Here is a 24,103-nt window from a genome sequence, read left to right on the forward strand (position 1 = left end):
GGCTCGAGGGGCCATATGGCCTACTCCTGCTCCTAATTCTTCTGTTCTTATAAAATGTCCTGTTGCCCGGCACTAACCTCCTTCACCTCGATGAGCACAAAGATTCACCTAAAGAAGTTAACACAAACCCATCAATTGCTCCCCGACACAGATACTGAGGGACAGGGAGTGTCCGGGACAATTACATGTCTCACTCAATAAGGTATAAATTGATCCTGTACCTCTCTCCATTAACCCTGGGCTCCACACGGGCTGAATCCTGCTCCTGTTTCCCTTCCTGTAACAGCACTGAGCTACACCCAGCCCATAATGAGCAGGGCTCAGGAAGGTTGGTTGCTAGGCACTGCAGTGATGTCATAAAGCAGGGCCATTCAGCCCAGCGGGTCCTCTCCTTGTCCCTTTAAAGGTGGAGAGGTGGGACATCCTGTCGCAACACACATCCCCCTGTTCATACTGAGAATTCCCGGGGAAGGGCCAGGGCCCAGAGTGTGGAACACAACCAAGGGGGAAAGAGGAGGAGAGAAGAGGAGGTAAATCAGCGAGTCGGGACTGAGGGACACCAAGCTGAAGTTTTAGAGCCTGTAGACTTCAGATGGGAAAGACTGAGTTCAGTTGATTTAGGATCCAGGGAGAGAACAAGACACAAGGCACTTTGCATAAATTCCTCCTATTTTTCTCTGCTCTTATCTCTAACCATGAGTACTGACTTTGGCTCGGTTCAGTTCTATACACTGCCCCATCCACCCCCTCCCTCACACTCCTCCCTCCCTCTCCTCTCCTCCCCTGAAGGTGCTGACTCTGGCTGAGTTCAGTTCTACACTCACTGGTTCCTCTCTCTCTCCTCCCCTCCCCTGAAGGTGCTGACTCTGGCTGGGTTCAGTTCTACACTCACTGGTTCCCCTCCCTCTCCTCCCCTGAAGGTGCTGACTCTGGCTGGGTTCAGTTCTACACTCACTGGTTCCCCTCCATCTCCTCCCTAGAAGGTGCTGACTCTGGCTGGGTTCAGTTCTACACTCACTGGTTCCCCTCCCTCTCCTCCCCTGAAGGTGCTGACTCTGGCTGGGTTCAGTTCTAAACTCACTGGTTCCTCGCCCTCTCCTCCCCTGAAAGTGCTGACTCTGGCTGGGTTCAGTTCTACACTCACCAGTTTCTCTCCAATATGTGACCCATGTGCCCAATCTCTATGTGTGAACCTCGACAGTGAGTGTCGATGGGCTACTCCACTGTCCTCACCTGAGGCCTCACATGTGCATTTTCCAGCAGGGTCACTGGACCCTCCTCCCAAAGGCTCAGTGGGTAAAGGCACTGACCAATGCGACCAGTCATAGGAACAGGAGGGGCCCAGGTTTAATCCCTTCTGCATATCCTCCCCTTCCAAACCCCTGTAAAAGCTGTTTACAAAAGTCATCACTGTAAGTAAGAACATAGGAACCGGAGTAGGCCATTCAGCCCCTTGTGCCTGTTCTGCCATTCAATAAGATCGAGGCTGGTTTTGTGCTTCAACTCATTTTCCCGCCCTATCCCCGTATCCCTTGATTCCTTCAGTGTCCAAACATCTATCTCAGCCCTGAACACACTCACAGACTGAACATCCACAACCCTCTGGGGCAGAGAATTCCAAAGATTCACAACCCTCTGAGTGAAGAAATCTCTCCTCATCTCAGTCCTAAATGGCCGACCCTTATTCTGAGACTATGTCCCTGAGTTCTCGACTCTCCAGCCGGGGAAACAGTCTCTCAGCATTTGTGTGAGGAAGTGCTTCCTGACATCACCCCTGAATGGCCGAGCTTTCATTTTCCTTAATGTTCTGTCCCCGTCACCAGAGGAAATCACTTCTCTCTATCTACTCCATTAACTCCTTTAATCATCTTAAACACCTCAATTAGGTCACCCCTTAATCTTCTATATTCAAGGGAACATAAGGAATAGGAGCAGGAGTCAGCCATCTGGCCCCTCGAGGCTAGTCTGTGCAATCTGGCTTCATCATTTACAAAAGTCATCACTGTAAGTACAGGATAGAAATTCCAAACAGTCAGTTCTAGTTTCTCTAGGAGATTCTTTCCTCCTAAGCTGTAGAATTAGTCCCACTCCCCTGCTCTTACCACATAACCTTACAATTTTTTCCAACTCAAGTACTTATCTCTTTTGCAAGTTACTGGTGAATCTGCTTCCACCACCCTTTCAGGCAGTGCGTTCCAGGTCATAACATCTCGCTGCTTAATTTGTCCCCTCATGTAGCATCTGGTTCATTTGCCAATCACCTTAAATCTGTCCCTCTGGTTACTGACCCTTCTGACACTGAAAATTGTTTCTCCTTATTAAGAGGGTTGGTGGGCTGGAGGAGGTTACAGAGATAGGGAGGGGCGAGGCCTTGGAGGGATTTGAACAAGATGATGAGAATTTTAAAGGCTGAAGCCTTTAAATGTCTCCCCCAGTGCAGAATGTGACTCACTAACAGGAAAGATGTTCCTTTAACTACTACAGATGTATAATGAGGGGAAATCAATCTCTGTCCCTTTAACTAACAGCGACATGGAAAGAGGGAATTGAATGATCTTCAAACACCTGGTCCACATGGCAATGAAGTGTCTGAAACTTTGTGTCTTAATGCAAGGAGTATCCGCAATAAGGTGGATGAATTAACTGTGCAAATAGATGTTAACAAATATGATGTGATTGGGATTACGGAGACGTGGCTCCAGGATGATCAGGGCTGGGAACTCAACATCCAGGGGTATTCAACATTCAGGAAGGATAGAATAAAAGGAAAAGGAGGTGGGGTAGCATTGCTGGTTAAAGAGGAGATTAATGCAATAGTTAGGAAAGACATTAGCTTGGATGATGTGGAATCTATATGGGTAGAGCTGCAGAACACTAAAGGGCAAAAAACGTTAGTGGGAGTTGTGTACAGACCTCCAAACAGTGGTAGTGATGTTGGGGAGGGTATCAAACAGGAAATTAGGGGTGCATGCAATAAAGGTGCAGCAGTTATCATGGGTGACTTTAATATGCACATAGATTGGGCAAGCCAAACTGGAAGCAATACGGTGGAGGAGGATTTCCTGGAGTGCATAAGGGATGGTTTTCTAGACCAATATGTCGAGGAACCAACTAGGGGGGAGGCCATCTTAGACTGGGTGTTGTGTAATGAGAGAGGATTAATTAGCAATCTCATTGTGCGAGGCCCCTTGGGGAAGAGTGACCATAATATGGTGGAATTCTGCATTAGGATGGAGAATGAAACAGTTAATTCAGAGACCATGGTCCAGAACTTAAAGAAGGGTAACTTTGAAGGTATGAGGCGTGAATTGGCTAGGATAGATTGGCGAATGATACTCAAGGGGTTGACTGTGGATGGGCAATGGCAGACATTTAGAGACCGCATGGATGAACTACAACAATTGTACATTCCTGTCTGGCGTAAAAATAAAAAAGGGAAGGTGGCTCAACCGTGGCTATCAAGGGAAATTAGGGATAGTATTAAAGCCAAGGAAATGGCATACAAATTGGCCATGAATAGCAGTGAACCAGGGAACTGGGAGAAATTTAGAACTCAGCAGAGGAGGACAAAGGGTTTGATTAGGGCAGGGAAAATGGAGTACGAGAAGAAGCTTGCAGGGAACATTAAGGCGGATTGCAAAAGTTTCTATAGGTATGTAAAGAGAAAAAGGTTAGTAAAGAGAAACGTAGGTCCCCTGCAGTCAGAATCAGGGGAAGTCATAACGGGGAACAAAGAAATGGCAGACCAATTGAACAAGTACTTTGGTTCGGTATTCACTAAGGAGGACACCAACAACCTTCCGGATATAAAAGGGGTCAGAGGGTCTAGTAAGGAGGAGGAACTGAGGGAAATCTTTATTAGTCGCTAAATTGTATTGGGGAAATTGATGGGATTGAAGGCCGATAAATCCCTAGGGCCTGATGGACTGCATCCCAGAGTACTTAAGGAGGTGGCCTTGGAAATAGCGGATGCATTGACAGTCATTTTCCAACATTCCATTGACTCTGCATCAGTTCCTATGGAGTGGAGGGTAGCCAATGTAACCCCACTTTTTAAAAAAGGAGGGAGAGAGAAAACAGGGAATTATAGACCAGTCAGCCTGACCTCAGTAGTGGGTAAAATGATGGAATCAATTATTAAGGCTGTCATAGCAGTGCAATTGGAAAATGGTGACATGATGGGTCCAAGTCAGCATGGATTTGTGAAAGAGAAATCATGCTTGACAAACCTTCTGGAATTTTTTGAGGATGTTTCCAGTAAAATGGACAAGGGAGAACCAGTTGATGTGGTATATTTGGACTTTCAGAAGGCTTTCGACAAGGTCCCACACAGGAGAATAATGTGCAAAGTTAAAGCACATGGGATTGGGGGTAGTGTGCTGACGTGGATTGAGAACTGGTTGTCAGACAGGAAGCAAAGAGTAGGAGTAAATGGGTACTTTTCAGAATGGCAGGCAGTGACTAGTGGGGTACCGCAAGGTTCTGTGCTGGGGCCCCAGCTGTTTACATTGTACATTAATGATTTAGACGAGGAGATTAAATGTAGTATCTCCAAATTTGCGGATGACACTAAGTTGGGTGGCAGTGTGAGCTGCGAGGAGGATGCTATGAGGCTGCAGAGTGACTTGGATAGGTTAAGTGAGTGGGCAAATGCATGGCAGATGAAGTATAATGTGGATAAATGTGAGGTTATCCACTTTGGTGGTAAAAACAGAGAGACAGACTATTATCTGAATGGTGACAGATTAGGAAAAGGGGAGGTGCAACGAGACCTGGGTGTCATGGTACATCAGTCATTGAAGGTTGGCATGCAGGTACAGCAGGCGGTTAAGAAAGCAAATGGCATGTTGGCCTTCATAGCGAGGGGATTTGAGTGCAGGGGCAGGGAAGTGTTGCTACAGTTGTACAGGGCCTTGGTGAGGCCACACCTGGAGTATTGTGTACAGTTTTGGTCTCCTAACTTGAGGAAGGGCATTCTTGCTGTTGAGGGAGTGCAGCGAAGATTCACCAGACTGATTCCGGGATGGTGGGACTGACCTATCAAGAAAGACTGGATCAACTGGGCTTGTATTCACTGGAGTTCAGAAGAATGAGAGGGGACCTCATAGAAACGTTTAAAATTCTGACGGGTTTAGGCAGGTTAGATGCAGGAAGAATGTTCCCAATGTTCGGGAAGTCCAGAACCAGGGGTCACAGTCTAAGGATAAGAGGTAAGCCATTTAGGACCGAGATGAGGAGAAACTTCTTCACCCAGAGAGTGGTGAACCTGTGGAATTCTCTACCACAGAAAGTAGTTGAGGCCAATTCACTAAATATATTCAAAAGGGAGTTAGATGAAGTCCTTACTACTCGGGGGATCAAGGGGTATGGCGAGAAAGCAGGAAGGGGGTACTGAAGTTGCATGTTCAGCCATGAACTCATTGAATGGCGTTGCAGGCTAGAAGGGCTGAATGGCCTACTCCTGCACCTTGTTTCTATGTTTCTATAACTCACAATAGGAACTCCAGGAAAACAAAATACTGACAAATGTTAAACTGTTTGGGTGACAAAAAGAAATCTCAATTTAACTTTTAAAAGATAAATTGTTTAACAGGGGTTCACAATGACTCACCTGACAGGCCGGTTCAGGATCCACCCCTCGAGCACCGCGATTGGTTGCAGAACACACTGCTCCCTGGGCCCTCCGGCCTCTGAGCTCTCTTCCTGTTCGTTCCCAGGGCAATCAATCACCACTCGCCAACATTACGCTGCCAGATGAAGTTGAGGGGCTCAGAGGAAGAATTAAAGTGAGGCCATGAATCTGAGTTAAGAAATAAAATTAGAGAAGCATGATTAAGTTTATAAACAAAACTATTTAAAGTCAAATCAAATGAATTGTTGCAGTTAATATATTCCTTTTGCGCCTTATGGGAAACTTGTGATGTGTGGGCTGTGCAGAGTGTCTGTGCCCGGTTACACAGCGTGTCCCTGGCTCTCCACTCCAAATACACATGTTTCAGCTCACATCCAACTGACTGGATAAACCTCGCCCGTCTAAACCCCAGCACAGAAATACCAGCATTTGATGTTTAGTTATATTAAACCTTTATAAAACACTGGTTAGGCATCAGCTGGAGATGTTGAAGATGATATCCCTGAAGGTAGCAGGCCAGGTAGATAAGGTGGTTAAGAAGGCATACGGAATACTTGCCTTTATTAGTTGAGGCATGGAATACAAGAGCAAGGAGCTTATGCTTGAACTGTATAAAACACTGGAGTATTGCATGCAGTTCTGGTCACCACATTATAGGAAAGATGTGATTGCACTATAGAGGGTACAGAGGAGATTTATGAGGATATTGCCTGGACTGGAGAATTTTAGCTATGAGGACAGATTAGATAGGCTGGGGTTGCTAAGGGGAGACCTAATTGAGGTGTATATAATTTTGAAGGGCCTAGATAGATTGAATAGGAAGGACCTATTTCCCTTAGTAGAGGGATCAATAGATTTAAAGTAATTGGTCGAAGGTTTAGAGATTTGAGGAGTGAGTCTGGAACTCATTGCCTGAAAGGGTGGTAGTGGCAGAAACCCTCATAGCATTTAAATGTACCTAGATATGCACTTGAGGGGCCGAGATAGAGTGGATAGGAAGAACCCATTTCCCTTAGCACAGGGGTCAATAACTGGGGGGCATAGCTTTAAAGTAGTTGGTGGAAGGTTTAAAGGTGTATAAAATTATGAGGGGCCTAGATAGAGTGACCAGGAGGACCTATTTCCCTTAAAAGAGCGGTCAGCTTTGGCTTATTGGGTACCACACTCGCATCTGAGTCAGAAGGTTGTGGGTTCAAGTCCCACTCCAGGGACTTGAGCACATGAATCTAGACTGACACTCCAGTGCAGTGCTGAGGGAGTGCAGCGCTGTCGGAGATGCTGTCTTTCGGATGAGACGTTAAACTGAGGTCCCATCTGCTCTTTCAGGTGGACGTAAAAGATCCCATTGCACTACTTGAAGAACATGAGAGTTAACACCAATGTCCTGGCAAATATTTATCCCTCAATCAACATAACAAAAACAGATTATCTGGTCATTATCACATTGCTGTTTGTGGGAGCTTGCTGTGCACAAACTGGCTGCCGCGTTTCCACATTACAACAGTGACTACATTCCAAAAGTACTTAATTCTCTGTAAAGAGCTTTGAGACATCTGGTGAAAGGCACTATATAAATGTAAGTTTTTGTTTCTTTTGAAGTGCCGTAACCTACAAGGCTAGTGACCAAGAGCTGGAAATTCTTCTTCTTAGGCAGCCTCCCGGAGTCGAGGATGACTTGCCCCACACCAATATGAGTTCTAAGGTGACTATTGAGTCCTATGTGGGATCTCCAGTCTCTATCACAGGTGGGGTAGGTGTTGGTTGAAGGGACGGGTGGGTGGGGTGCTTGGTTTGTCGCACGCTCCTTCCACTGTTTGTACTTGGCTTCCGTGTGCATAAGACGAAGGGTTAGGGTTAGGCCTTCTCGAATGCTTCTCCTCCACTTTGCGTGTCCTTGGGCCCGAGATTCCCAAGAGTCGGTGGGGATGTTACATTTTTTCAAGGAGGCTTTGAGGGTGTCCTTGAATCATTTTCTTTGCCTTCCTGGGACTCACTTGCCATAGGGTGCTTGATTTGGGAGTCTCGTATCGGTTATGTGGACATTGTGGCCTATCCATCGGCGCTGATCAAGCAATGGTCAATGCCTCGATGCTGGGGACATTGGCCTGAGAGAGAACACTGACGATGGTGCGCCTATCCTGCCAATGGATTTGCAGTATTTTGCAGAGGCAGCGTTGGTGGTACTTCTCCAGTGCCTTGAGGTGTCTACTGTACCTAGTCCACGTCTCTGAAGCATATAGGAGGGCGGGTATCACTACTGCTCTGTAGACCATGAGCTTGGTGCCAAGTTTGAGATCCTGTTGTTCGAACACTCTTTACGTCAGGCGACCGAAGGCTGCACTGGCACAATGAAGGTGGTGTAGGACTTCACCATCGATGTCTGGCCTTGCTGACAGTAGACTCCCGAGGTATCGAAAGTGTTCCAAATTCTCCAAAGTCTTGTCGTGGATCATGATAATCTCGGGGGAGCAGTAGTGTGTGGCGGGGGCAGGTTGGTAGAGGACCTTTGTCTTATGGATGTTTAATGTAAGGCCCAGACTCTCAGATGCAGAGAGGATGTTTCCACTCGTGGGGGAATCCAGGACGAGGGGCTTTAGTTTCAGAATAAGGGGTCGCCCATTTAGAACTGAGATGAGAGGAAATTTCTTCTCTCAGTGAGTCGTAAATCTGTGGAATTCTCTGCCCCAGAGAGCTGTGGAGGCTGGGTCATTGAGCATGTCGGGAGGAGGCCAGCATCGCGAGACCTGAGCGGGCGGGGGAGTACAAAGGGCAGCGGCAGCTTGGAGCAGCGGCCGATCGGGAGGAGGCCAGCATCGCGAGACCTGAGCGGGCAGGGGAATACAAAGGGCAGCAGCAGCTTGGAGCAGCGGCCGATCGGGAGGAGGCCAGCATCGCGAGACCTGAGCGGGCGGGGGAGCTGCAGCAGGGACAGAAAGTAAAAGAATCAAAATCGAAGTGTGACATCACAGTCAAGCAAGTAAATGATTGGCTGGTGGATTGGTGAGTATTTTTTCTTTTCTTTAAGGAACCTTTCGCATTGTTGTAGGTTAGGAACTGCGATTAAATATAAGTGATCTTTATTATCTAAGGAGAATCAGTTAATTAAATTGGCTGTTTGCTGAGTAGTGGCTGGGTGTGTGGTTTAGAGTTTAGTTCTACTTGATAGTTGCGAGTGTAACTAGAGGGATGGCAGGGCAGCTCAGTCCCGTGGATTGCACATCCTGTGGCATGTGGGAAATCCTGGATGCTTCACACAGCCGGGACGATCACGTGTGCAGGTGGTTTCTCCAGCTGCACCAACTCAAGCTCCGTGTTTTGGAGCTTGAGCGGCAGCTGGAATCACCTTGGTGCATCCGCGTGACTGATAGCACATTTCAGGAGGTGGTCACCCCGCAGCTTAAGAGTGTGCAGGCAGACAGGGAGTGGGTGACCCCTGGACAGAAGAGGAAGACTAGGCAGGCAGGGCAGGAATCCCCTGAGGAGTCCATCTCGCTCTCCAACCGGTATTCTGTTCTGAGCACCGGTGAGGGCAATGGTGGCTCTGGGGAGTGCAGCCAGAGCTAAATCCACTGCACCACAGGTGGTTCAACTGCACGGGGGGGGTGGGCGGAGGAAGAAGAATGGAAGAGCTATAGTGGTAGGGGATTCGGTAGTCAAGGGAGCAGACAGGCGTTTCCACGGCTGCAGATGTGACTCCAGGATGGGATGTTGCCTCCCTGGTGCCAGGGTCAAGGATGTCTTTGAACGGCTGCAGGTTATTCTGGGGGGAGAGGGCGAAGAGCCAGAGGTTGTGGTCATACCAGTACCAATGACATAGGTAGGAAGAGGAATGAGGTCCTGCAGGCAGAGTTTAGGGAGCTAGGAGAGAGATTAAAAAGCAGGACCTCAAAGGTAGTAATCTGCAGATTAATCCCAGTGCCAGGAGCTAGTGAGAACAGAAATAGGAAGATAGAGCAGATAAATAGGTGGCTGGAGAGATGGTGCAGGCGGGAGGGCTTTAGATTCCTGAGGCATTGGGACCGTTTCTGGGGGTGATAGGATCTGTACAAGCCGGATGGATTGCACCTTAACAGAGCCGGGACCAATATCCTCGTGGGGAGGTTTGCTAGTGTTATTGGGGAGGTTTTAAACTAGCTTGGCAGGGGGATGGGAACCTGAAAATAGATTCAGTAGGGAGGGGAGTAAAGCTGGAATTAGAAAGCAAAAATGTGGAAAGTGAGTTTGAAGGAGAGAGGAAACAAGCAGGAAAAAAGGGTAAAAAAACAAATTTAAAGGCACTTTGTCTAAATTCACGCAGCATTTGTAACAAAATAGATGAGTTGACGGCACAAATTGAAATAAATGGGTATGATCCGAAAGCCAGTCCAGAGACATGGTTGCAAGGTGACCAGGACTGGGAATTAAATATTCAGGGGTACTTGACAATCAGGAAGGACAGACAGAAAGGAAGAGGAGGTGGGGTAGCTCCATTGATAAAGGAAGAATCACTACAATAGTGAGAAACGATATTGGCTCAAATGATCAGGATGTTGAAACAGTTTGGGTGGAGATAAGAAATAATAAAGGGAAAAATCACTGGTGGGCGTAATCTATAAGCCCCCTAACAGTAGCAACTCTGTTGGTCGGAGTATAAACCAGAAAATAGAGAGGGCTTGTAAAAAGGGAACAGCAATAATCATGGAAGATTTTAACCTCCATATTGATTCGGCAATTCAAATTGGGCAGGGTAGCCTTGAGGAAGAGTTCATAGAGTTCATAGAGTGCATAAGGGACAGGTTCCTTGAGCAGTATGTGACAGAACCAACCAGGGGGATGGCTATCTTAAATCTGGTCCTGTGATAATGAGACAGAATTAATAAACAATCCCCTTGGAATGAGTGATCATAGCATGATTGAATTTCAAATTCAGATGGAGGGTGAGAAAGTTGGATCTCTAACCAGCGTACTAAGCTTAAATACAGGAGAATATGAAGGTATGAGGGCAGAGTTGGCTAAAGTGGACTGGGAAAATAGATTAACGCGTAGGACGGTTGACAAACAGTGGCGTACATTTAAGGAGATATTTCACAACTCTCAAGAAAAATATATTCCAGTGAGGAGAAATGGGTATAAGAGAAAAGATAGCCATCCGTGGTTAAGTAAAGAAATAAAGGACGGTATCTAATTAAAAACAAGGGCATACAAAGTGGCCAAAACTAGTGGGAGGACAGAAGATTGGGAAGCGTTTAAAAGCCAACAAAGAATGACTAAAAAAATGATTAAGGGAAGTTAGACTATGAAAGTAAACTAGCACAAAATATAAAAACTGATAGCAAGAGTTTCTATTGGTATATAAAAAGGAAAAGAATGGCTAGAGTAAATGTTTGTCCCTTAGAGGATGAGACCAGGGAATTAGTAATGGGGAACATGGAGATGGCAGAAACTCTGAACAAATATTTTGTATCAGTCTTTATGGTAGAGGACACTAACAATATTCCAACAGTGGATAGTCAAGGGACTATGGGGCGGGGGGGGAACTTAACACAATCACAATCACTAAGGAGGTGGTACTCAGTAAGATAATGGGACTAAAGGCGGATAAATCCCCTGGATCTGATGGCTTGCACCCTAGGATCTGAAAAGAAGTAGCGGCAGGGATAGTGGATGCATCCTTGGATTCTGGGGAGGTCCTAGCAGATTGGAAAACTGCAAATGTAGCGCCCCTGTTTAAAAAAGGAAGCAGACAAAAAGCAGGAAACGATAGACCAGTTAGCCTAACATCTATGCTTTGGAAGATGTTGGAGTCCATTATTAAAGAAGCAGTAGCAGGTGTTTTGGAAAAGCAAAATTCGGTCAGGCAGAGTCAGCATGGATATATGAAGGGGAAATCATGTTTGACAAATTTGCTAGAATTCTTTGAGGATGTAATGAACAGGGTGGATAAAGGGGAATCAGTGGATGTGGTGTATTTGGACTTCCAGAAGGCATTTGACAAGGTGCCACATAAAAGGTTACTGCACAAGATAAAAGTTCACGGGGTTAGGGGTAATATATTAGCATGGATAGAGGATTGGCTAACGAACATAAAGCAGAGAGTAGGGATAAATGGTTCATTCTCGGGTTGGCAATCAGTAACCAGTGGGATTCCACAGGGATCAGTGCTGGGACCCCAACTATTTACAATGTATATTAACGACTTGGAGGAAGGGACCGAGTGTAACGAAGCCAAGTTTGCTGACGATATAAAGATGGGAGGGAAAGCGATGTGTGAGGACACAAAAAATCTGCAAAAGGACATAGATAGGCTAAGTGAGTGGGCAAAAATTTGGCAGATGGAGTATAATGTTGGAAATTGTGAGGTCATGCACTTTGGCAGAATAAAATCAAAGAGCAAGTTATTATTTAAATGGAGAAAGATTGCCAAGTGTTGCAGTACAGCGGGAGCTGGGGTACTTGTGCATGAAACACAAAAGGTTAGTATGCAGGTACAGCAAGTGATCAGGTAGGCCAATGGAATCTTGGCCTTTGTTGCAAAGGGGATGGAGTATAAAAGCAGGGAAGCCTTGCTACAGTTGTACAGGGTATTGATGAGGCTACACCTGGAATACTGCGGCAGTTTTGGTTTCCATATTTATGAAAAGATATACTTGTTTTGGAGGCAGTTCAGAGAAGATTCACAAGGTTGATTCCGGAGATGAGGGGTTTGACTGATGAGGTTGGGCCTCTACTCATTAGAATTCTAAAGAAGAGAGGTGATCGTATCGAAACGTATAAGATTTTGAGGGGTCTTGACAAGGTGAATGCAGAGGGGATGTTTCCACTGATAGGGGAGACTAGAACTAGAGGGCATAATCTTAGAATAAGGGGCCGCCCATTTATAACTGAGATGAGGAGAAATTTCTTCTCTGAGGGTTGTGGATCTGTGGAATCCGCGCTCTGAGAGTTGTGGAAGCTGGGATATTGAATATATTTAAGACAGAAATAAACAGTTTCTTATACGATAAGGGGTTATGGGGAGCGGGCAGGGAAGTGGAGCTGAGTCCATGATCGGATCAGCCATGATCGTATTAAACGGTGGAGCAGGCTCGAGGGGCCATATGGCCTACTCCTGCTCCTATTTCTTATGTACTTACATTTAAGGTGGAGATAGACAGATTTTTGAGCGGTAAGGGAGTGAAGGGTTATAGGTAGCAGGCAGGGAAGTGGAGCTGAGCCCAGGATCAGATCAGCCATGATCTTATTAAATGGTGGAGCAGGCTCGAGGGGTCAAATGGCTGACTCCTGCTCCAAGTTCTTATGTTCTTATTTACGCTTCAGTGAAGGTGTCAATGATGGTTTGGAGTTCGGACTCCGAGTGTGCGCAAACTCAAGCGACGTCTGCATACTGTAATTCAATGACAGAGATTGGAACAACCTTGGATCTGGACTGGAGACACCGGAGGTTAAACAATTTCCCGCTTGTCCTGTAGATTAGCTCCACTCCAGCAGGGAGCTTGTTAAAGGCGAGATGAAGCATTGCAGAGAGGAAGATTGAGAAGCGCGTTGGTGCGATGACACAGCCTTGCCGGATCGCTCTGTGTTGGCCGCAGGGACACAATGGGCCGAATGGCCTCCTTCTGTGATGTCACTGGCTCTGACTCTATGATGTCACAGGTCTCACCAGCAGCCGCGCTGCCTGATGGTGATTGACAACGAGAGTCTGCGCATGCATACACGGCACCGCGTGCGCCACAACGCCCCCTCTCGGTCACCCTCGGTAATAACCGGGCTTGCCCAGAGGACACCACCCGCCCCGCTACACCCGGTGTTGCGCCAGTTCGCTTGGATGCTGTGGTGCGGACTCGGCGCTGAGCCTTCCGGGGAAAGGCGTTTGTGTCCGTTACAGAGCCGCGATCGGTGACGCGCAGTGAGTTTTCTCCGCTCGGATTGGGTAGAGAATCGCGCGGGGGGAGGGAGTGGGGATCGGGAGAGAATAAAGGGAAATACAAACCTGAGTCCGTCGATCCGGGCCCCACGCTGTGCTTGGTCAATTTGGCAGAGCGGGCTCAAGGGACACGTGACCCGGGTCCACAGCCTGATTGACGGGAGCTTTCGATTAATGGGGAGCGAGTAGGGCGGGGCTGGAGGAGTTTCCGTCCAATGGGGAGCGAGCAGGTCGGGGCTGGAGGACGAGCCGGCGGCGGGACGTCCAGCCAATCGGGGAGCCCGAGAGGCGGGACTTGCGCCACTGATTGGCTGAGCCGCAGGGCGCGAGGTTGGGCTGTCCGTTGGTCAGGACGCGGCCGGAGGAAGGGCTCGCGCGGGAGCTCGGCCCAAAGCGGCTTTGGCAGTTGGTCAAAGGCTCACCGCCAGCCGCTGAGATCCTGGGGAACGCCTGGAGCAGTGCAGTTGTCCACTGGGAGTTGGGCGGGAGCTCCCCGGACGCCGATGGTGTCCGCAAGGAGTCGCTGGGTCGGCCACAACTGGCGGGGGAGCGCGGGCTGGGCAGCAGGAAAGTGCGGCGGGTTAAAGATGGGTTTGAGTGGAGATCCCGCACTCACTGATGGAGGTGGAGATCCTGCACTCACTGATGGAGGTGGAGATCCCGCACTCACTGATGGAGGTGGAGATCCTGCACTCACTGATGGAGGTGGAGATCCTGCACTCACTGATGGAGGTGGAGATCCTGCACTCACTGATGGAGGTGGAGATCCTGCACTCACTGATGGAGGTGGAGATCCTGCACTCACTGATGGAGGTGCAGATCCTGCACTCACTGATGGAGGTGGAGATCCCGCACTCACTGATGGAGGTGGAGATCCTGCACTCACTGATGGAGGTGGAGATCCTGCACTCACTGATGGAGGTGGAGATCCCGCACTCACTGATGGAGGTGGAGATCCTGCACTCACTGATGGAGGTGGGGATCCGGCACTCACTGATGGAGGTGGAGATCCCGCACTCACTGATGGAGGTGGAGATCCCGCACTCGCTGATGGAGGTGGAGATCCTGCACTCGCTGATGGAGGTGGAGATCCTGCACTCACTGATGGAGGTGGGGATCCCGCACTCACTGATGGAGGTGGAGATCCTGCACTCACTGATGGAGGTGGAGATCCTGCACTCACTGATGGAGGTGGAGATCCTGCACTCACTGATGGAGGTGGGGATCCGGCACTCACTGATGGAGGTGGAGATCCCGCACTCACTGATGGAGGTGGAGATCCCGCACTCACTGATGGAGGTGGAGATCCTGCACTCATTGATGGAGGTGGGGATCCTGCACTCACTGATGGAGGTGGAGATCCCGCACTCACTGATGGAGGTGGAGATCCTGCACTCACTGATGGAGGTGGAGATCCCGCACTCACTGATGGAGGTGGAGATCCCGCACTCACTGATGGAGGTGGGGATCCCGCACTCACTGATGGAGGTGGAGATCCCGCACTCACTGATGGAGGTGGAGATCCCGCACTCACTGATGGAGGTGGAGATCCTGCACTCACTGATGGAGGTGGAGATTCTGCACTCACTGATGGAGGTGGGGATCCTGCACTCACTGATGGAGGTGGAGATCCTGCACTCACTGATGGAGGTGGAGATCCTGCACTCACTGATGGAGGTGGAGATCCTGCACTCACTGATGGAGGTGGGGATCCGGCACTCACTGATGGAGGTGGAGATCCCGCACTCACTGATGGAGGTGGAGATCCCGCACTCACTGATGGAGGTGGAGATCCTGCACTCATTGATGGAGGTGGGGATCCTGCACTCACTGATGGAGGTGGAGATCCCGCACTCACTGATGGAGGTGGAGATCCTGCACTCACTGATGGAGGTGGAGATCCCGCACTCACTGATGGAGGTGGAGATCCCGCACTCACTGATGGAGGTGGGGATCCCGCACTCACTGATGGAGGTGGAGATCCCGCACTCACTGATGGAGGTGGAGATCCCGCACTCACTGATGGAGGTGGAGATCCTGCACTCACTGATGGAGGTGGAGATTCTGCACTCACTGATGGAGGTGGGGATCCTGCACTCACTGATGGAGGTGGAGATCCTGCACTCACTGATGGAGGTGGAGATCCTGCACTCACTGATGGAGGTGGGGATTCTGCACTCACTGATGGAGGTGGAGATCCTGCACTCACTGATGGAGGTGGAGATCCTGCACTCACTGATGGAGGTGGAGATCCTGCACTCACTGATGGAGGTGGAGATCCTGCACTCACTGATGGAGGTGGGGATCCCGCACTCACTGATGGAGGTGGAGATCCTGCACTCACTGATGGAGGTGGAGATCCCGCACTCACTGATGGAGGTGGAGATCCTGCACTCACTGATGGAGGTGGAGATCCTGCACTCACTGATGGAGGTGGTGATCCTGCACTCACTGATGGAGGTGGAGATCCTGCACTCACTGATGGAGGTGGGGATCCTGCACTCACTGATGGAGGTGGGGATCCTGCACTCACTGATGGAGGTGGGGATTCTGCACTCACTGATGGAGGTGGAGATTCTGCACTCACTGATGGAGGTGGGGATCCTGCACTCACTGATGGAGGTGGAGATCCCGCACTCACTGATGGAGGTGGAGATCCCGCACTCGCTGATGGAGGTGGGGATCCTGCACTCACTGATGGAGGTGGAGATCCTGCACTCACTGATGGAGGTGGAGATCCCGCACTCGCTGATGGAGGTGGAGATCCCGCACTCACTGATGGAGGTGGAGATCCCGCACTCACTGATGGAGGTGGAGATCCTGCACTCACTGATGGAGGTGGAGATCCTGCACTCGCTGATGGAGGTGGAGATCCTGCACTCACTGATGGAGGTGGAGATCCTGCACTCGCTGATGGAGGTGGAGATCCTGCACTCGCTGATGGAGGTGGAGATCCTGCACTCGCTGATGAGGTGGAGATCCTGCACTCACTGATGGAGGTGGAGATCCCGCACTCACTGATGGAGGTGGAGATCCTGCACTCACTGATGGAGGTGAAGAACAGGCATGTTTGGGGGATGGGCAGTGTGCTCAGGTAACTGCCCTTGCAGCATGGATTTGTGCTTTTAGGGGTAAGAAATGTGCCCCCTATTGGGGCCAGGGAGAGCTTAAAGCGGGGAGATTGGGGGAGAAAGGGTGTCGGATGGCAACAGACGGCAAGGGATAAAGTTATTCAGCAGAGGAGCTCCCCCGGGAGCTGCCACCCCGGCGGCCATTAGGGTCAGGGGAGACTGGGGGCATTTATTGTCCTTATTGGACACAAGGCTCTTGGGCTCACAACCCACCGGCTCAGATTTTAATATCGACTTTTAAAATTCATGAATAAAAGCAGACACAATCTGTGCTTCTGTGGAACAAAATATTTAATATTAAGGCCTAAAAATACTATATTTTCCTTCTGCGCAATGTATTGTCCGTTTCAGACAACACCAACAACTTGTATTTATACAGCGTCTTAAACGTCCCAGCATGCTTCATGGGTGCATTATTAAACAAAATTTGACACCGGGTACAAACCAAGCATATTCTCATAAGGAGGAAAGATGGAAGTGGATGTATGGGAGTGATGGCAGAGAACTGGAGGATTGCAAATATTACATCCCTGTTTTTAAAAAAAGGGGAGAGGGCTAAATCTGGTAACCACAGGCCAATCACTCTAACATCAGTGGTGGGTGAATGACTGGAGACCTTTGTCGAGGACAAAATTAATTCTCACTTGGAGAAGCATGGGTTAATAAGGGGCAGCCAATATGGATTTGTTATAGGCAAATCATGTCTGACTAACCTGATTGAGTTCTTTGATGAAATAACAGAGGGTTAATGAGAGACCTGACTGAGGTGTATAAAATTCTGAGGGGCCTGGATAGAGTGGATATGAAGGACCTGTTTCCCTTGGCAAATGGGTCAGCAACCAGGGGAATAGATTTAAAGTAATTAGGGGGAGGTTTAGAGGAGATATGAGGGGAATTTCTTTACCCAGAGGGTGGTGGGGGTCTGGAACTCACTGCCTGAAAGGGTGGTAGAGGCAGAAACTTACACCACATTTGACAAGTACTTGGATGTGCTGTAATCTACAGGGCTACGGACCAAGAGATGGAAAGTGAGATTTGGCAGAATAGCTATTTGTCAACTGGCGTGGACGCAATGGGTCAAAATGGCCTTCCGTGCTGTAAATTTCTATGATTCAAAATTCAGCTGCCCCTTTCTTAACTCTCACTAAGTCCCGCTCACTCATTACCCCTGTGCTCGCTGACCTACATTGGTTTTCGATTAAACAACGCCTCGATTTCAAAATTCTCATCCTTATTTTCAAATCCTTCCATGGCCTCGGCCCTCCCTATCTCTGTAATCAACCTCACAACCCCCTGAGATATCTGTGCTCCTCTAAATCTGCCCTCTTGAGCATCACTGATTATAATCGCTCAACTATTGGTGGCCGTGCCTTCTGTTGCCTCGGCCCCAAGCTTTGGAACTCCTTGCCTAAACCTCTTCGCCTCTCTCTACCCCTCTTTCCTCCTCAAGATGCTCCTTAAAACCTACCTCTTTGATCAAGCTTTTGGTCACTTGCACTAATTTCTACTTATGCGGCTCTGTATTATCTCACAATGCTCCTGTGAAGCGCCTTGCAACGTTTCACTACGTTAAAGGGACTATAGAAATACAGGTATTATATTCATGGCCTCGAGCTCTGGTCTCCCCCACAAGTAGAAGCATTTTCTCTATACCCACCCTATTAAACCCTTTCATAATCTTAATCATACAATCATAAAAAATTACAACACAGAAGGAGGTAATTTGGCCCCTTGTGTCCATGTTGGTCGAAAAAGAGCTACCCAGTCTAATCCCACCTTCCAGCACTGTGTAAAACACTGGTTAGGCCACGGCTGGAGTCCTTACAGGAAAGATGTGATTACACTATAGAGGGTACAGAGTAGATTTATGAGGATGTTGTCTGGACTGGAGAATTTTGGCTATAAAGAAAGATTGGATAAGCTGCGGTTGTTTTATTTGGAACACAGAAGGATGAGGGGAGACCTAACTGAGGTGTATAAAATTATGAGGGGCCTAGATAAAGTTGATATGAAGGACCTGTTTCCATCAGCAGAGGGGGCAACAACCAGGAGGCATAGATTTAAAGTAATTGGGGGAAGGTTTAAAGGAGATATGAGGGGAAATGTCTTCACCCAGAGGGTGGTGGTGGTCTGGAACTCACTGCCTGAAAGGGTGATAGAGGTAGGAACCTTCACCACATTTAAAAAATGCTTGGATGTGCACTTGAAGTGCTGTAACCTACAAGGCGACGGACCAAGGGCTGGATAGCTCTTGGTCAGCTGACGCGGACACGATGGGCTGAAAAGCTGTAAATTTCCATGATTCTATGAGTCTCAGGTTAATGAAGGTAGTGCAGTAGATGTGTATATGGACTTTCAAAAGGTATTTGATAAAGTACCACATAAATGAGTTAATCGGGTAATAGAAGCACAGGGAATTAAAGGGATGCTGGTAATTTGAGTATATAATTGGCTAATGCATAGGAGGCTGAAGATGTGTTTCTAAATGGAGGGAAGTATGGTGGGGTCCCCAGGGGTTCGTATTAGCACCATCGCTTTTCTTGTTATATATAAATGACCTGGACTTGGGTTTGGGTGTACAATTCAAAGTTTACAGATGAAACAAAACTTGGCAACATTGTAAATAGTGAGCATGATAGTAGCAGACGTCAGGAGGACACAGACAGAATGGTGAAATGGTCAGACACATGGAAGATGCAATAAAATGCGGATAAGTGTGAAGTGATGCACTTTTGGAGAAACAACATGGATAACAGTATAACCTAACTGCAATATTTTGAGGGGGTGCAAGGTAGAGGAACCTGAAGGTGCATATTCACAAATCATTGACAGTGCAACGGCAAGTTGGTAAGGCAGTTCAGAAAGCATATGAGATACTTGGCTTTACAAATAGGGCCATTGAGTACAAAAGCAAGGAAGTTACACTAAACCTTTACAAATCACTAGTTAGGATCATAGGACAGGAGTAGGTCATTCAGCCCCTCGAGCCTGTTCTGTCATTCAATGAGGTCAGGGCTGATCTGCGACCTAATTCTACACACCCATCTTTGGTTCATATCCTATAATATCTTTGGTTTTCCAAAAAAAAGTTATCAATCTCAGATTTAACAATTGATCTAGCATCACCTGGATCCACTCTGGAGCATCCGCGATGCTGAGGATGCCGTGAATAGCACGTTGAGTGAGTTGGTCTTACCGCAGGTAAAGGTGACACAAACAGATAGGGAATGGGAGACCAACAGAAAGCGCAGTGGAAGGAAGGTAGTGCCAGGGTCCCCTGCGGTCATCCCCCTCCAAAACAGATACACTGTTTTGGGTACTGCTGGGGCGGATGACTCATCAGGGGAGGCCAGCACCAGCCAAGTCAATGGCACTGTGGGTGGCTCTGCTGCACAGGAGGGCAGGAAAAAGAGTAGGAGAGCTATAGTAGTAGGGGATTCTATTGTAAGGGGAATAGATAGACATTTCTGCGGCCGCAATCGGGACTCCAGGATGTATGTTGCCTCCCTGGTGCAAGGGTCAAGAATGTCTCGGAGCAGGTGCAAAGCATTCTGAAAAGGGAGGGTGAACAGTCAGTTGTCGTGGTGCATATACTAACGTGGTACTAACGATACAGGTAAAAAGCAGGATGAGGTCCTACAAGGTGAATTTAAGGAGCTAGGAGTCAAATTAAAAAGTAGAACCTCAAAGGTAGCAATCTCAGGATTGCTACCAGTGTCACGTGTTAGTCAGTGTAGGAATCGCAGGATAGCTAAGATGAATATGTGGCTTGAAGAGTGGTGCAGAAGGGAGGAATTCAAATTCCTGGGACATTGGCACCGTTCTGGGGGAGGTGGAACCAGTACAAACAGGATGGTCTGCACCTGTGCAAGACCGGAACCAATGTCCTTGGGGGACTGTTTGCTAGTGCTGTTGGGGTGGGTTAAACTAATATGGCAGGGGATGGGAACCTATGCAGGGAGACAGAGGGAAGTAGAATGGGGGCATAAGCAAAAGATAGAAAGAAGAAAAGTAAAAGTGGAGGGCAGAGAAACCCAAGGCAAAAATCAAAAAGGGCCACATTACAGCAAACTTTTAAAGGGGCAAAATGTGTTAAAAAGACAAGCCTGAAGGATCTGTGCCTCAATGCGAGGAGTATTTGTAATAAGGAGGACGAATTAACTGCACAGGCAGCAATTAATGAATATGGTATAATTGGCATCACGGACACATGGCTCCAGGGTGATCATGGCTGGGAACTCAACATCCAGGGGTATTCAACATTTAGGAAGGATAGACAGAAAGGAAAATGAGGTGGGATAACTTTGCTGCTTAAAGAGGAAATTAACACAATAGTAAGGGAGGACATTAGCTTGGATGATGTAGTATCTCTATGGGTGGAGCTGCGGAATAGCAAAGGGCAGAAAACGCGAGTGGGAGTTGTGTACAGACCACCAAACAGTAGTAGTGAGGTTGGGGACAGCATCAAACAAGAAATTAGGGATGCGTGCAAAAAGGTACAGCAGTTATCATGGGCGACTTTAATCTACATATAGATTGGGCAAACTAAACTGGTAGCAATACGGTGGAGAAGAATTTCCTGTAGTGTATTAGGGATGGTTTTCCAAACCAATATGTCGAGGAACCAACTAGAGGGCTGGCCATCCTAGACTGGGTGATGTGTAATGATAAAGGACTAATTAGCAATCTTGTTGTGCGAGGCCCCATGGGAAAGAGTGACCATAATATGGTAGAATTCTTTATTAAGATGAGAGGGACACAGTTAATTCAGAGACTAAGGTCCTGAACTTAAGGAAAGGTAACTTCGACGGTATGAGACGTGAATTGGCTAGAATAGACTGGCGAATTATACTTAAGGGGTTGACGGTGGATAGGCAATGGCAAACATTTAAAGATCACATGGATGAACTTCAACAATTGTACATCCCTGTCTGGAGTAAAAATAAAATGGGGAAGGTGGCTCAACCGTGGCTAACAAGGGAAAGTAAGTATAGTGTTAAATCCAAGGAAGAGACATATAAATTGGCCAGAAAAAGCAGAAAACCTGAGGACTGGGAGAATTTTATAATTCAGCAGAGGAGGACAAAGGGTTTAATTAGAAGGGGGAAAATAGTTGAGAGGAAGATTGCTGCGAACATAAAATCTGACTGCAAAAGCTTCTATAGATATGTGAAGAGAAAAAGATTAGTGAAGACAAATGTAGGTCCCTTGCAGTCAGAATCAGGTGAATTTATAATGGGGAACGAAGAAATGGCAGACCAATTGAACAAATACTTTGGTTCTGTCTTCACTAAAGAAGACACAAATAACCTTCCAGGAATACTCGGGGACCGAAGGTCTGGTGAGAAGGAGGAACTGAAGGAAATCCATATTAGTCTGGAAATTGTGTTAGGGAAATTGATGGGATTGAAGGCCAATAAATCTCCAGGGCCTGATAGTCTGCATCCCAGAGTACTTAAGGAAGTGGCTCTAGAAATAGTGGATGCATTGGTGATCATTTTCCAACAGTCTATCGACTCTGGATCAGTTCCTATGGACTGGAGGGTAGCTAATGTAACACCACTTTTTTAAAAAGGAGGGAGAATGAAAACGGGGAATTATAGACCGGTTTGTCTGACATCAGTAGTGGGGAAACTGTTGGAATCAATTATTAAAGATGAAATAGCAGCGCATTTGGAAAGCAGTGACAGGATGGGTCCAAGTCAGCATGGATTTATGAAAGGGAAATCATGCTTGACATATCTTCTAGAATTCTTTGAGGATGTAACTAGTAGACTGGACAATGGAGAACCAGTGGATGTGGTGTATTTGGACTTTCAAAAGGCTTTTGACAAGGTCCCACACAAGAGATTGGTGTGCAAAATTAAAGCACATGGTGTTGGGGGTAATGTATTGACGTGGATAGAGAACTGGTTGGCAGACAGGAAGTAGAGTCGGGATAAACAGGTCCTTTTCAGAATGGCAGGCAGTGATTAGTGGGGTACCGCAAGGCTCAGTGCTGGGACCCCAGCTATTTACAGTATACATCAATGATTTAGATGAAGAAATTGAGTGTAATATCTCCAAGTTTGCAGATGACACTAAGCTGGGTGGCTGTGTGAGATGTGAGGAGGATGCTAAGAGGCTGCAGGGTGACCTGGACAGGTTAGGCGAGTGAGCAAATGCAGTATAATGTGGATAAATGTGAGGTTATCCACTTTGGTGGCAAAAACATAAAGGCAAAATATTATCTGAATGGCGGCAGATTAAGAAAAGGGGAGGTGCAACAAGACCTGGATGTCATGGTACATCAGTCATTGAAAGTTGGCATGCAGGTACAGCAGGCGGTGAAGAAGGCAAATAGCATGTTGACCTTCATAGTTAGGGGATTTGAGTATATGAGCAGGGAGGTCTTACTGCAGTTGTACAGGGCCTTGGTGAGTGAGGCCTCACCTGGAATATTGTTTTCAGTTTTGGTCTCCTAATCTGAGGAAGGACGTTCTTGCTATTGAGGGAGTACAGCGAAGGTTCACCAGACTGATTCCTGGGATGGCAGGACTGACCTATGAGGAGAGACTGGATCGATTGGGCCTGTATTCACTGGAGTTTCGAAGAATGAGAGTGGATCTCATAGAAACATATAAAATTCTGACGGGACTGGACAGGTTAAATGCAGGAAGAATGTTCCCGATGTTGGAGAAGTTCAGAACCTGGGATCACAGTCTAAGGATAAGGAGTAAGCCATTTAGGACCGAGATGAGGAGAAACTTCTTCACTCAGAGAATTGTGAACCTGTGGAATTCTCTACCACAGAGAGTTGTTGAGGCCAGTTCGTTAGATATATTCAAGAGGGACTTAGATGTGGCCCTTACGGCTAAAGGGATCAAGGGGTATGGAGGGAAAGCAGGAAAGGGATACTGAGGTGAATGATCAGCTATGATCTTATTGAATGATGGTGCAGGCTCGAAGGCCTACTGCACCTATTTTCTATGTTTCTAACCAGGGCTCTGTATGGCTGCACGGTTTTAGCCTCAGCTGGAGACTTGTGTACAGTTCTGGGCACCACACTTTCGGAAGGATGACAAGGCCTTGGAGAAGGTACAGAGGAGCTTTGCCACGATGTTACCAGGGATGGCGGACTTCAGTTATGTGGAGAGTAGAGAAGCTGGGATTGTTCCTCCTTCGAGCAGATAAGATTAAGGTGAGACCTAATAGAGGTATTCAAAGTTAGGAGGGGTTATGATAGAGCAAGTAGGGAGAAACTGTTTCCTCTGGCAAAATGGTCAGTAACCAAAGGGCACAGATTTAAAATAATTGCCACAAGAACTAGCGGGGAAATATTTTCACACAGAGGGATGTTAAGGTCTGGAATGCACCATCTGAAAGGATGGTGGAATCAGGTTCTATAGAAACTTTCAAACAGCAATTGAGCATGTACTTGAAGGGGACAAGATTGTA

The 24,103-nt window shown here is 47.6% G+C and overlaps 2 protein-coding genes and 1 pseudogene across 3 annotated transcripts in view; 2 read left to right on the forward strand and 1 right to left on the reverse strand.

The window, feature by feature from the left end:
* Window positions 1-13,648, reverse strand: part of LOC139273498 (zinc finger protein ZFP2-like) — a 36,273-nt gene extending 22,625 nt beyond the window's left edge. Inside the window, exons 1-2 of one of the 2 annotated variants that reach the window (XM_070890398.1) lie at window positions 13,602-13,648; window positions 5,612-5,800 (exon numbers count right to left, since the gene is read on the reverse strand). The gene's annotated coding sequence lies outside the window, so the exon portion shown is untranslated. Of the gene's footprint in view, window positions 1-5,611; window positions 5,801-7,244; window positions 7,284-13,601 lie in introns of those variants that run through there. The other variant, XM_070890397.1, reaches the window with a different exon arrangement.
* The window catches only part of LOC139273549 (zinc finger protein 850-like), a 700,279-nt gene that overhangs the window by 375,637 nt on the left and 300,539 nt on the right, over window positions 1-24,103 (forward strand). The window lies entirely within an intron of this gene.
* The window catches only part of LOC139274090 (zinc finger protein 585A-like), a 152,798-nt pseudogene that overhangs the window by 95,884 nt on the left and 32,811 nt on the right, over window positions 1-24,103 (forward strand).

The sequence above is a fragment of the Pristiophorus japonicus genome, chromosome 9, assembly GCF_044704955.1.
Source record: "Pristiophorus japonicus isolate sPriJap1 chromosome 9, sPriJap1.hap1, whole genome shotgun sequence".
Classification (NCBI taxonomy): domain Eukaryota; kingdom Metazoa; phylum Chordata; class Chondrichthyes; family Pristiophoridae; genus Pristiophorus; species Pristiophorus japonicus.